Consider the following 14,080-nt stretch of genomic DNA (forward strand, 5'->3'; position numbering starts at 1 on the left):
TACAAAAACAACCAAGTTCCCAGAGGTAAGGCGACGGTGAAAGTTCAACGAGTGCCTTCACCCACTCTCACCCACGTCGACCAATACGCCCACACGTTCTGACGTAACGCTGGCGTACTCAACCTAGGGCCCCTGCAACCTGAACCTCTATTTACTGGAGCGTGTGGGAGTGATCCGCAGAGCAATTTCCCTCACCAGTAAATATTAGTTGCTGGAGAATTCCTGTGTGATCAGCGAACCTCCCTTAAAATAAAAAAAAAACCTACACAAATCACGTTAGAATGTACAAGTAGCGTTTATGATCCCACAGTAAATCTTAGTGGGTATCAAGGTAACAAACTAATGCACACAATTACGTGCGGTACAGTCGTACTGTGTATAAATAACTATTATTTATACGCCTTACGACCAGCGGAATCGATTGTTTAGGCTGCGAAACCTTCAGCCAGAGCTTTATTCTTAACACGGGCCTATATGGGTTTTGCGCCAACCTCTCTGTGGGTTGCGCCCACTGCCTCTGACCTTTCTTAAGTCAGGGTCTTTAAACTTTAGCGACATTCTGGTCTGCTTTAACACTAATTGCTCCTTTTACCTTAAATCACTTTTAACGTGAGATGGCCTTCTCCCACGCCACCACGTGTTCACTTCACGGGTGTACTTCTATGAGATCTCGAATTTTCTCAAGGTTCACCCCAAAGAAAAAATTACTTTCATACACACGCTTCTATCACTTCATATATACTTTGATTTTTCTGTACAGAAAATTACTTGCATTCAGGTAACACAGGTTAATCCCAGAGGAGATGCAGCAATAGAAGGAACCTTTTAAAACTAGTTTTGGGAACTGAAAGAACTTGTGCTATTATCACGTGGCTACTATACCGCCAACACTAAAACAATGTTATCTTGTGATTTGTATCTAGTTGGCGTATCTGTATGCAAGTTGCGTAATATACGCTCCTTGTGTACGCTTTTGCGTCACGTACGCTTGACTCGCACTCGGTGAGAGACACGTGTACACAGCTTGGATACGCCCGCAGTGACACAAATAGCACACTTCTATAAATGTAAACGATATTTAGCTATAATCGCTTACCGACCACCACACAGTTTCCGCTATGCTGTGTGCATGCCTCTTATAATTACTCCTTTAAATATTACTGTTTTACTTTTAACTAAAATAGCAGCAAATTTTCTCAGTACGTTATCAATGCAAATGGCAAACAGGAAGGTAGATAGATTAATTTAGAATTGTATTGTATCTGTGTATTTTCACCTAATAACATACATTGATGTAAGCAAACATATATAGTATTACATCTATGTACTAATCACTATTACATCTATAAGACCCATTCACTTCTCTAAAACCTGCTCCAGAGCGCTCTTGACCTCAGACTGGGGCGACGGTTCACCTTTCAGCAGGACAACGACCCTAAGCACACAGCCAAGATATTAAAGGAGTGGCTTCAGGACACCTCTGTGAATGTCCTTGAGTGGCCCAGCCAGAGCCCAGACTTGAATCCGATTGAACATCTCTGGATAGATCTGAAAATGGCTGTGCACTGATGCTTCACATCAAACCTGATGGCGCTTGAGAGGTGCTGCAAAGAGGAATGGTGAAACTGCCCAAAGATAGGTGTGCCAAGATTGTGGCATCATATTCAAAAATATTTGAGGCTGTAATTGCTGCCAAAGGTGACTCAACAAAGTATTGAGCAAAGGATGTGAATACTTATGTACATGTGATTTCTTAAGTTTTATTATTTTTAATACATTCGCGAAAATCTCAAAAAAACTTTTTTCACATTGTCATTATGGGGTATTGTGTGTAGAATTTTGAGGACAAAAATGAATTCATTCCATTTTGGAGTAAGGCTGTAACATAACAAAATGTGGAAAAAGTGAAGCGCTGTGAATACTTTTCGGATGCACTGTACATTGGTGTAGTTTGCTTAGTGGCCTTGTGTGTGAGTAAATGTATTTTATATTGAATACAGTAGAATACAGGTAACCAATGGAGGGACTGACAGAGTGGATCTGCAGCTGATGATGATCTAGCAAGGAAGGTTAGCCGTGCAGAATGGACTGTAGTGGTGAGAGTCTCTTTTTATAAGACCAGTAAGAAGACTATTGCAATAATCAATGCAGGAGATAATGAGAGCATGAATCAGAGTCTTGTGTAAGGTATGGTCGTATTTTGGATATGTTTTTTAGACACATGTGTCATGATTTTGAGATAGATTGAATGTGGGGAGCAAAGGACAGTTTTGAGTCAAGAATGACACCTAGGCAGTGAGCTTGTGGGGTAGAATTGATTGTTGAGTTCTCAACAATGATAGAGATTGTCTGATTTTGGGTTTCGGATGTCTCCGGACTGGTGTCAGAGATACTGGTCCTCTTGTGGTATTGTTGTGTTGGAAGCTGAGAAGACAGAGATAGTGCTTTCGAATAGAATGAAAAGTCCTTGGTGATTACTGGAATATGGGAAAAATTAGGACCAGGAGGTTTATGAGACCCAGAACAGGGGCTCGGAGTCTTACACCACCGGTGGTCTTCACCAGGAAGCCCAGCGAGAAACTTTGGGCTCCGCTGCACCCAGTGAGCCGGTCGCAGCCCCCTGCCTGGGTTACCTGTTCTAGATGTTCAGGAGAGGTTTGGCTTTAGGCTGGTGGTCTGACCAGCTGGTAAAGGACTGGAATGCTGACCAAACTGGTACCGGAATGATGATACTGGATCTGCAGCCCGACTGGAACTGGACTAGAACTGGACTGGATTGCAACCAGACTGGAGCCGGACTGGAACCAGACTGAAGTGCAAATGGACTGGAGCCGGACTGAAGTGGAACCGGACTGGAGCCAGACTGGAGTGGAACCGGACTGGAATAATTCTTGTATAGCAAAGTTTCCACAGTGATACTCAGAACCGAGGCTAGAGTCTCACTAATGGAGCACAGCTGCAATGCTCACACTACTGTGTGACTATGGAACTGGCAACAGAGTCCTAAAAAGCAGGAAGCTTTACACCCTCAAGTGAATCCGGATTGGCTGCAGGAATCAGCTGACTCACAACCTGACCAGGATTGGACTGATCCTGGTCAGGTGACCTGTAGCAAGATGGCACAGTCCACACCACATGTACCGACAGGCCAGAGTCACGGGGATCGCTGCAGCAGCATGACACAGTCTCCTCTCTGCCCTCTGCCCTGCCACCGACCACCTCTGGGGACAGTGACGTGACAGTCGGACAGACAGATAAATGCCGAGGCCTAGGCCGGGATTCGCTGGTAGCCGACACAGAGATATCAGATTGGTAACTGCTGTTGGCCGGTGGAAATATAATTAACTCTGTTTTGGAAATATTAACTTTGATGTGGCGAGATGACAGACAAGATAAAAATGGCAGAAAGGTATTCAGTAACACGGACAAATACAGATGGTGACAAATCTGGGGAGGGAGGATAGATAGATTTGAGTATCATCTGTATACAGATGAATCTGAAATCCAAAAGAGCTGATTAGTTTACCAAGAGATGAGGTATAGATTGAGAAAAGTAGAGGAAGTAAGACCGAGCCTTGTGATACTCCAACTAAAAGAGGTAGTGGAGAGGAGGTGGATTAAGAGAAGCGACCACTGAAGGAGCAATTAGATAGGCAGGATAGGAACCAAGAGAGGGCTGTGTCTTGAAGACCTAGGGATTGTAGTATTTGTATTAGAAGAGAATGGTCAACAGTGTCAGAAGAAGCAGAGAGATCTAAAAGAATAAGAAGTGAGTAATGGCCTTTAGACTTCGCAGTGACTAGAACATTTACTACTTTAGTCAGTGTTGTCTCTGTGGACTGTTGGGAACGAAAGCCTGACTGAAGTGGGTCTGTTAAGATGTGTGAAGTAAGAAAGTGTGTGAGGCGAGTGTAAACAAGTTTCTGAAGTAGCTTGGAGAAGCAAGGGAGCTGAGAGATGGGACGGTAGTTTGAGACAGAGTTAGGGTAAGAATTTTGTTTTTTCAGAAAAGGAGTAATCACTGCATGCTTGAGCAATTAAGGAAAGATACCAGTACAGAGAGAGAGAGAGATCACAGATGTTAGGATGAGCACAGGAGACATAGCTTTACTTACTTGTGAGGGTATAGGCTCAAGAGGAGAGGTAGTAGAGTAGCAGGATGAGAAGAGTGTTAACACTTCATCTTCATTTTGTGGGATCAAATGAAGAGAGAGGTCCAGAGGGTTTAGGTAGAGAATTTAGCAGGTCACTGGCTGAGGAAGAGCATACCATTATATCTTGGATCTTATCAATGTTGTCCTTGAAGTAGGAAGCAAGATCTGCGACTTGATAGTGGCTGGTAGGTTGGGTGAGGGAGGGTTACAAAGTGATTTAAATGTATTAAAAAGTCGTTTGGGGTTAGAGGCTTGGGCAGAGTTGAGATTTGGGAAATATGTTTGTTTGGCAGTGTCCAGAGCATCACGAAAAGAGTGGTAGACAGTACCACATAAGCATTAATAATAATGAAAGTTAACACAATTTTGATAAACTGTACAGTCAACATGGAGAAAAAATAGGTTCTTAGCACGTTTGGACCATGGCAAGATGAACCCCATCAGATGGGTCACTAACATAATTAAAATATGTTCACTGCTGTCTGAGACTGGGAGAGAGCAGGTGGAGGCAGGGCTTCTGCAGTGCAGACAGCCCAGACTGTTAGGCGATCCTATTAGGATTGCCAATCACAGCCACACCCTGGCAGTAACTATAGCTGGTGGAGAGAAGGGCTTCCCTGAGCCCCCAAAACCTAAGCTTCAGGAAGTCTGTCTTCCCACAGCAGCAAGTGGCCAATCCTTTAAGGATCACCCCATTCTGGTAGGAGGAGGCCTCCTATGCATGCACCCGTGTGTGCATTGGAAACGCAGCTGCTTGTATTGACACGCCTGACTTGAGCCGGATTAAGGGGGGGGGTCACATCTGTGTCTAAGGGGGCCGCACGATCACAGATGCACTGTTCCTGCTCTTATGCTACAGCGCAGTTTTTGCAGGCACGATTCTGTCTCTTGCGTGCAGCACCACAGAAGCTCTGAATACTGCGGTAGTTAGGACCCAGAGGAAGCACTACACAGCTTCCTTCAGCACTTCAGAGAGGGTTGTGTCTATGTTGCCTTCGTGCAAAGGACCTGGACGTGACAAAACGAGAGGGCAGGAGAGAACTTCCACCCTTACAGCCCATAAATGTTTTCTTCGTTCTCCGATCGTTTGGGGTATTTTCTTTTTCTATGCAGGATTGGACCCTCGCGGGCTCGCTTCGCTCGCCATGCATCGGGCTCGGTGTCTCGCTCCGCTCCTCTATGCTCGCCACACTTTTCTATTCCAAATAGATTGTAACATGGACCCAGGGGGTTATGGGAAAGGTCCTCTGCACGAAGAGAATCTAGATGCTACTCTTCAGAGAGAGGACGCCGCATTCTGATAAACGGACTCTCCCAGAAAGTCATTCCACATTCCACAGGCAGGCATGCATTCATTTATTTTTTTAATATCATTTATTATATTATAATATAATATAATATGTCATCTGGACTAGGGGGGTTATGCTGCCACATTAAAAAATATATTTTTGGGTGGGGGGTATATATTATTAATAATAAAAAAATATATAGTGACACATGGGTAAGGGGGAGGGGGGGGGGGTACATAATTGGTGCCCACTGACACCGGGGGTAAGAGTGGGGGCTCTGCCAGGGGATATGTTACCACCGGTGGGTGTGAAGGTTTATAATTCAGGGGATCTTATGCTACTAGAGGAAAAATTTGTGATGGGGGAGGGAAGTAAAATTACAATAGGGGACTATGGACACAGGGGCCAGTATTTATTAAAAATTCGAGTTTGTCCGATTTGTGTTTTTTTTTCTAAATCCCAATCCGGGAATTCACTAAGCGACTAATCTCGGCAGTGTCTGGTCTATTCGTAATGGTTTGAATGACAACGTTCCGAAATACGAATGAATAGACCATCGGTCAAACGCGGCTGTTATTTCATAGAATACGGCCATTCACTATTCATTCGTATTTGGGTGTTAGTTTCTGAGTGGTCAAGTGCGGGTCTGTTTTTTTTCGATTCGAAAAAAGCAGCAAAAAAATAGACCTGCTTTTTCCAGTCGAGTTTGGATAACCATACACGGATCAGTGAGATCTGTGCATGGTTATCTATGGGAAAGGGTCTGTTTAGGGTAAAAACAGAAAAAAAAATTGCGTGGGGTCCCCCCTCCTAAGCATAACCAGCCTCGGGCTCTTTGAGGCGGTCCTGGTTGAAAAAATATGGTGAAAAAAATGACAGGGGTTCCCCCATATTTAATCAACCAGCACCGGGCTCTGCGCCTGGTCCTGGTTCCAAAAATACGGGGGACAAAAAGCGTAGAGGTCCCCCGTATTTTTAAAACCAGCACCGGGCTCCACTAGCCAGGTACATAATGCCACAGCCGGGGGACACTTTTATACTGGTCCCTGCGGCCCTGGCATTACATACCCAACTAGTCACCCCTGGCCGGGATACCCTGGAGGAGTGGGGACCCCTTCAATCAAGGGTTCCCCCCCCTCCAGCCACCCAAGGGCCAGGGGTGAAGCCCGAGGCTGTCCCCCCCATCCAAGGGCGGCGGATGGGGGGCTGATAGCCTTCTGATAATTTGTGAATATTGTTTTTAGTAGCAGTACTACAAGTCCCAGCAAGCCTCCCCCGCAAGCTGGTACTTGGAGAACCACAAGTACCAGCATGCGGTGGAAAACCGGGCCTGCTGGTACCTGTAGTACTACTACTAAAAAAATACCCCAATAAAAACAGGACACACACACCGTGACAGTACAACTTTATTACATACATGCACACCAACATGCACACATACTTACCTATGTTCCCACGAGGCTCGGTCCTCTTCTCCATGTAGAATCCTTGGGGTACCTGTGAAAAAAATTATACTCACATAATCCAGTGAAAAATCCGACCTTTGAATAATCCACGTACTTGGCAAAAAAATAAAACGGAAACCCGACCACGCACTGAAAGGGGTCCCATGTTTACACATGGGACCCCTTTCCCCGACTGCCAGGACCCCCCCCTGACTCCTGTCAAAGAGGGTCCCTTCAGCCAATCAGGGAGCGCCACGTCGTGGCACCCTCCTGATTGGCTGTGTGCTCCTGTAGTGTCTGTCAGGCAGCACACGGCAGTGATACAATGTAGCGCCTATGCGCTCCATTGTAGCCAATGGTGGGAACTTTGCGGTCAGCGGTTGACCGAAAGTAACCTCACCGCTGACCGCAAAGTTCCCACCATTGGCTACAATGGAGCGCATAGGCGCTACATTGTATCACTGCTGTGTGCTGCCTGACAGACACTACAGGAGCACACAGCCAATCAGGAGGGTGCCACGACGTGGCGCTCCCTGATTGGCTGAAGGGACCCTCTTTGACAGGAGTCAGGGGGGGTCCTGGCAGTCGGGGGAAAGGGGTCCCATGTGTAAACATGGGACCCCTTTCAGTGCGTGGTCGGGTTTCCGTTTTATTTTTTTGCCAAGTACGTGGATTATTCAAAGGTCGGATTCTTCACTGGATTATGTGAGTATAATTTTTTTCACAGGTACCCCAAGGATTCTACATGGAGAAAAGAACCGAGCCTCGTGGGAACATAGGTAAGTATGTGTGTATGTTGGTGTGCATGTATGTAATAAAGTTGTACTGTCACGGTGTGTGTGTCCTGTTTTTATTGGGGTATTTTTTTAGTAGTAGTACTACAGGTACCAGCGGGCCTGGTTTTCCACCGCATGCTGGTACTTGTGGTTCTCCAAGTACCAGCTTGCGGGGGAGGCTTGCTGGGACTTGTAGTACTGCTACTAAAAACAATATTCACAAATTTTCAGAAGGCTATCAGCCCCCCATCCGCCGCCCTTGGATGGGGGGGACAGCCTCAGGCTTCACCCCTGGCCCTTGGGGCTTCACCCCTGGCCCTTGGGGGGCTGGAGGGGGGGGACCCCTTGATTGAAGGGGTCCCCACTCCTCCAGGGTACCCCGGCCAGGGGTGACTAGTTGGGTATGTAATGCCAGGGCCGCAGGGACCAGTATAAAAGTGTCCCCCGGCTGTGGCATTATGTACCTGGCTAGTGGAGCCCGGTGCTGGTTCCAAAAATACGGGGGACCCCTACGCTTTTTGTCCCCCGTATTTTTGGAACCAGGACCAGGCACAGAGCCCGGTGCTGGTTGATTAAATATGGGGGAACCCCTGTCATTTTTTTCACCATATTTTTTCAACCAGGACCGGCTCAAAGAGCCCGAGGCTGGTTGTGCTTAGGAGGGGGGACCCCACGCAATTTTTTACAGATTTTTTAAGACTTTAGTCAACTTTTTAAGGTACACAATGAAGCCCTGCACAGATCTCACAGATCCGGCCGGGATTCCTTGTGTTTTTTCAGGCAGTGTTTTACTCATCACTCCCGTATAAAACTGCCTGATATTACGAATCACATCGACATCGGAAAAAACGATTGTGCAAAACTCGGCAGCTTAGTGAATGACCGTATCAGGATTCAAAAAGTTGCAGTAAAATGCACCCGATACCATTCGAGTTCAAACACCCTTCAAAACGGCCAAAACACGAATATTAGTAAATAAACCCCAGGGTTGGGGAGTTGGATATATATTTTTTTAAATAAAATATTTAACTATATCTTTAAAAATACTTTTTAAACTTTATTACATTTTTGGGAAAAAGTGTGTCAGTTATGTGGTTGAATGTATGAAAATTCTCGTGCAGGGAGAGCTTGTGAGAAAGCTCAGTCCCTGCGATCCCCTTCCATACACTTCTCATAGTATTTGTCATTTGTCATGTGCCCCCCTCTACTGTTGCCTGGCTTTGCTAACACTCCCTCGCCACCTGTCGACACTGCCCCCCGGGATGTCAGTTACGGCAGTATTTTGGGGTTTTACTTTTTTTTTTTTTTTTTTATTCTATTTTTATTTACAGTGCTCAGCTTGTGATCACAGGGGCCGGCTCCCAGCTCTGCTCTAAAAATGTGTAGGGGTGTGATACGTGAAGGCGCTAACCTGTTGCTATATCTGAGATGTAGAAAACCGATATATGCCGTATGAGGGTAAATACATATATTTAATTAATATTAAATGAATAGCTTACAGAAATCGACAATGATATAAGCGATAAAATATGTAGATAAAACGAGCAGTTACACTGCTATAAAATTATACAAGTGAATAAAAGTTAAAAAAAATGCATTCAATTAGCACAGGTGCAATGTAACATATTGTAACATAGTAACATAGTAACTAAGGTTGAAAAAAGACAATTGTCCATCGAGTTCAACCTATTTGTGGTCTCCTATGCAGTCTTATTATAGGACTAGTTATTTTTATGTTAGGACTAGTTAAATTAACTATAATGCGTGCCTACGCACCATAAACCCTGAATATCTGTATCCAATAGGAATTTATCTAACCCATTCTTAAAGGTGTTGACTGAGTCCGCAGTTACTACTCTCTCAGGCAGGGAATTCCAAACACGTATTGTCCTTACTGTGAAAAAACCTTTTCGCCTCAATGGGGGTGATTCCGAGTTGTTCGCTCGCTAGCTGCTTATAGCAGCATTGCACACGCTAAGCCGCCGCCTACTGGGAGTGTATCTTAGCATAGCAGAATTGCAAACGAAAGCTTTGCTAATTTTCTCGTAACGATTACCCTGCAGTTTCTGAGTAGCTCCAGACTTACTCAGCCATTGCGGCCAGCTCAGTCCTTTTCGTTCCTGGTTTGACGTCACAAACACACCCAGCGTTTGCCCAGCCACTCCCCCATTTCTCCAGCCACTCCTGCGTTTTCAACTAGCACGCCTGCGTTTTTCCGCACACTCCCAGGAAACGGCCAGTTTCCGCCCAGAAACACCCAATTCCTGTCAATCACACTCCGATCACTTCAACGATGAAAATTCTTTGTTCTGCCGTGAGTAAATCTACTAAGTTTTGAGCTGAAATACTTAGCACATGTGCACTGCGTACCATACGCATGCGCATTTTCGCATTAATCACTCCGTTGCGAAAATCGGCAACGAGCGAACAACTCGGAATGACCCCCAATGTGCGTAAACTCCTCTAACCTAAGCGAGTAACCACGTGTTCTCTGTGCTGATCTTATAGAAAACAGGTCCCTCCCAAGCTCTGTGTATTAACCCCTTATATATTTGTAGATGTTGATCATGTCCCCTCTTAGTCTCCTTTTTTCCAATGTAAACATGCCTATCCTTGCAAGCCTTTCCTCTTATTCCAGCGTCTCCATGCCCTTGATTAGTTTGGTTGCCCGCCTCTGAACCTTTTCTAGCTCCAGGATATAATATGGTGCCCAAAATTGCACACAGTATTCAAGATGTGTTAACAATAATAATGACCGGATGAGAGACCGTGCTCATTTGTCTTAATTACTTTAGTAGCAGTCTGGAGTCCTACCAGGGTTGGGTGTAGGTGCCGCAGATCTCAAGGAGTGCAAGGTACTCCGGACATACCCTGCACTTGGCTCCCAGATCTAATGTCCTCCTCCTGGTTTAGGAATCTCCTCTGGTGTCCTGCAGATGGTGGGTAGCAATGGGTGCTGAGCGCCGACGCGTTTTAGGACATTAATGGTCCCTTTTTCAAGGCTGTATAGCTTTCCCATGCTCTGGTGCTCTTTTTAAAGCAAAGGGAACCGGAACTGACGTCATCGGAGCTGGAAGTCAGGTGAAATTACAAAAAAAATGTCATTAGAGAATAGAAGGCAGCAAACAGATTACGAATACCATTACATGTAGTTTTAAAACAGTATTAATAAATATTGCCGGATATTTTTAAAACAAATGCTTCAATGTTGTCATCTGTAGTCTTTTTTTTAATGTGAGAAAATAAAGAGCATGGTAATGTAATCACTTACTGTAAGACATATAGGGCGGGATGTACTAAGGGGGAAAATGCAGTAAAACCCCCATTTTTGGGGGTTTTACCGCATTTTCGAATGTTCTAAGACCCGGACGCCAGGTTTTCGCCGCCCAGGTATCGCCATCTTTGAATGGCGATACCCTATAGAAGCCTATGGGCTTCTTATGTCATCCACCACAACCTGCTGCCAGTGCCGTACCTAGGTATTTTGGCGCTGTGTGCAAGAAATGGTATTGGCGCCCCCCCTACGCAAGCCAGGAGCAAAAATATATAGGGGCGTGGCTTCATGTGGAAGGGGCGTGGCCACAAAATAATGTTAATTCATACTACGGTGCATAGTAGTCTCCATTATTCAAATTACACTGCACAGTAGAGCCACTACAACGGGTAGAGCCCCTTTCTACAAATTACGGCAGAAGGCGTGCTTTTTACACATTACGGCAGACAGCGTCGCCCTTTTTAAACATTATGGCAGACAGCGTCCCCCTTTTTAAACAGTACGGCAGACAGTCCCCCTTATTACACATTACGACAGACGGCATCCCATTTTTTACACATTACGGCAGACAACGTCCCCCATATTACACATTACGACAGACAGCATCCCCCTTTTTACACATTACGGCAGACAGTCCCCCTTATTACACATTACGGCAGATGGCATCCCCTTTTTTACACATTACGGCAGACAACGTCCCCCTTATTATACATTACGGCAGACAGAGTCCCCCTTATTACACATTACGGCAGACGGCATCCCCTTTTTTAAACATTACGGCAGACAACGTCCCCCTTATTACACATTACGGCAGACAGCGTCCCCCTTATTACACATTACGGCAGACAGCGTCCCCCTTATTACACATTACGGCAGACAGCGCCCCCTTTTTGTACACATTACGGCAGACAGCGTCCCCCTTTTTACACATTACAGCTGCCAGTCCCATTTTTTACACACTGCGGCAGCCAGTCCCCCTTTTTACACATTGCGGCAGCCAGTCCCCCTTTTTACACATTGCGGCAGACAGACACCAGAGAGAGAGAGAGAAAAAGAGAGAGAGAAAGAGAGAGACAGAAAGAGAGAGAGAGCTATATACTTACCATCTATCAGGCTCCTCGTGCTGGCAGAGATCCCGGGCAGCCGCAGTGGAGAAGGAGGAGGAGGGAGGGGGACTTGAGCCGCAGCAGCGCTATGTCATTGGTAGCGGCGCCGCTGCAGCACTCCCCTCTCCTTCCGTATTGGCTGGCTGCTGCTGAGAATGCTGGGATGAGGGAACCGCATCCCAGCATTCACAGCAGCGCTGGGCAGCCAGTACAGAAGGAGAGGGGAGTGCTGCAGCGGCGCCGCTATCAATGAAATAGCGCTGCTGCGGCTCAAGTCCCCCTCCCTCCTCCTCTTTGTCTTCCTCCGGCGCTGCTCTCCCTCCAGCGCGGCGCACGTCACCCAGCAGAGGCGGCATTTAATGAGTCAATTTTACTCATTACATGCCGCTCGCCGTGCGCCCTCAGTGTAACTGCGCTGTGTGCCAGGCACACCTGGCACATAGGTAGTTATGGCGCTGCCTGCTGCCTCCCCTCCCCCCCGCCGCAGACGCCAACCCCCCTTCCCCTGGCATACCTTTCTCCAGGAAGCCTGGACCCGGAAGGTAAACTCCTCCTCCCCCTACCAACACAGCCAGAGGTCCTTCTGGCTGCAGGGGGAGGAGGAAGCGCCGGGAACAGCATTTTCGTGGGTTTTACCGCATTTTCAAATATACTAAGACCCGGACACCAGGTTTTCGCCGCCCTGGTATCGCCATCTTTGGATGGCGCTACCCTATAGAAGCCTAGGGGCTTCTTATCGCCATCCGCTGCAACCTGCTGCCTCTGCCACCCCCCCGCCGCAGACGCCGACCCCCCTCCCCCCGGCATACCTTCCTCCAGGAAGCCTGGACCCGGAAGTTAAACTCCTTCTCTCCCTAGCAACACAGCCAGAGGTCCTTCCCGGCGTGGGAGGAGGGTGGGGAGCCCAGGGAGGTGATGGAGACCCTCTGCACACCACATCAAAAAGGGAAGGGGGGCAGGAGAGTGTTCCTTCGGATCTGTGTGTGCTCTGTGCTGTACAAAAAAAAGCTATGTGCTGTTACACACAGGGAAGGGGGACAGGACAGAGAGTGTTCCTTCTCTGTGTGCTGTTAAGGGAAGGGGGGCAGGACAGAGTTATTGTGGAGCAGAGGGGTTGTTGTTTTGCAGGAGGCAGGAGAGTTCAGTTGATCTGTGGCATTGTGTGTAGGTGTGCTCAGGGCCGGCCCAAGCCTACATTTTTTGGTAAGCAAATATAGATTGTGGCGCCCCCCCCAATGGATGATGGAAGATATTATACACATAAAAGCATAAACCGCATTAAGCGAAATATCAGTGTAATCAACTGTCTACCATAAAGTTAAAAACAGGATTTTAATACCTACCGGTAAATCCTTTTCTATAAGTCCGTAGAGGATGTTGGGGACACCAAAAGAACCATGGGATATAGACGGATCCGCAGGAGACATGGGCACTTTAAGACTTTCAAAGGGGGCGTGACCTGGCTCCTCCCTCTATATCCCTCCCCAGACTCAGTTTAGAACTGTGCCCGGAGAGATGGACATTTTGAGGAAAGGAATTAACAACAAGGTGAGCATCATACCAGCTCTTGCCATAAACATTCAACTGAACACATGCCAACGGACATGAACAAAATTCAGCAACAAGCTGAAGAAACCATAACACAACCTGTGTGTAACTAGAACTAAACTGCAGATACAGTACGCACTGGGACGGGCGCCCAACATACTCTACGGACTTATAGAAAAGGATTTACCGGTAGGTATTAAAATCCTGTTTTCTATTACGTCCTTGAGGATGTTGGGGAAACCATGGGATTATACCAAAGCTCTATAACGGGCGGGAGAGTGCGGATGACTCTGCAGCACCGATTGACCAAACTTTAGGTCTTCATCGGCCAAGGTATCAAACTTGTAAAACTCAGCAAACGTGTTTGACCCCGACCAAGTAGCAGCTCGGCAAAGTTGTAATGCCGAGACACCCCGGGCAGCTGCCCAGGACGAGCCCACCTTCCTAGTGGAATGGGCTTTTACCGATTTAGGTAACGGCAAACTTGC

This window comes from Pseudophryne corroboree, chromosome 1 (genome assembly GCF_028390025.1).
Source record: "Pseudophryne corroboree isolate aPseCor3 chromosome 1, aPseCor3.hap2, whole genome shotgun sequence".
Taxonomy (NCBI): Eukaryota; Metazoa; Chordata; class Amphibia; order Anura; family Myobatrachidae; genus Pseudophryne; species Pseudophryne corroboree.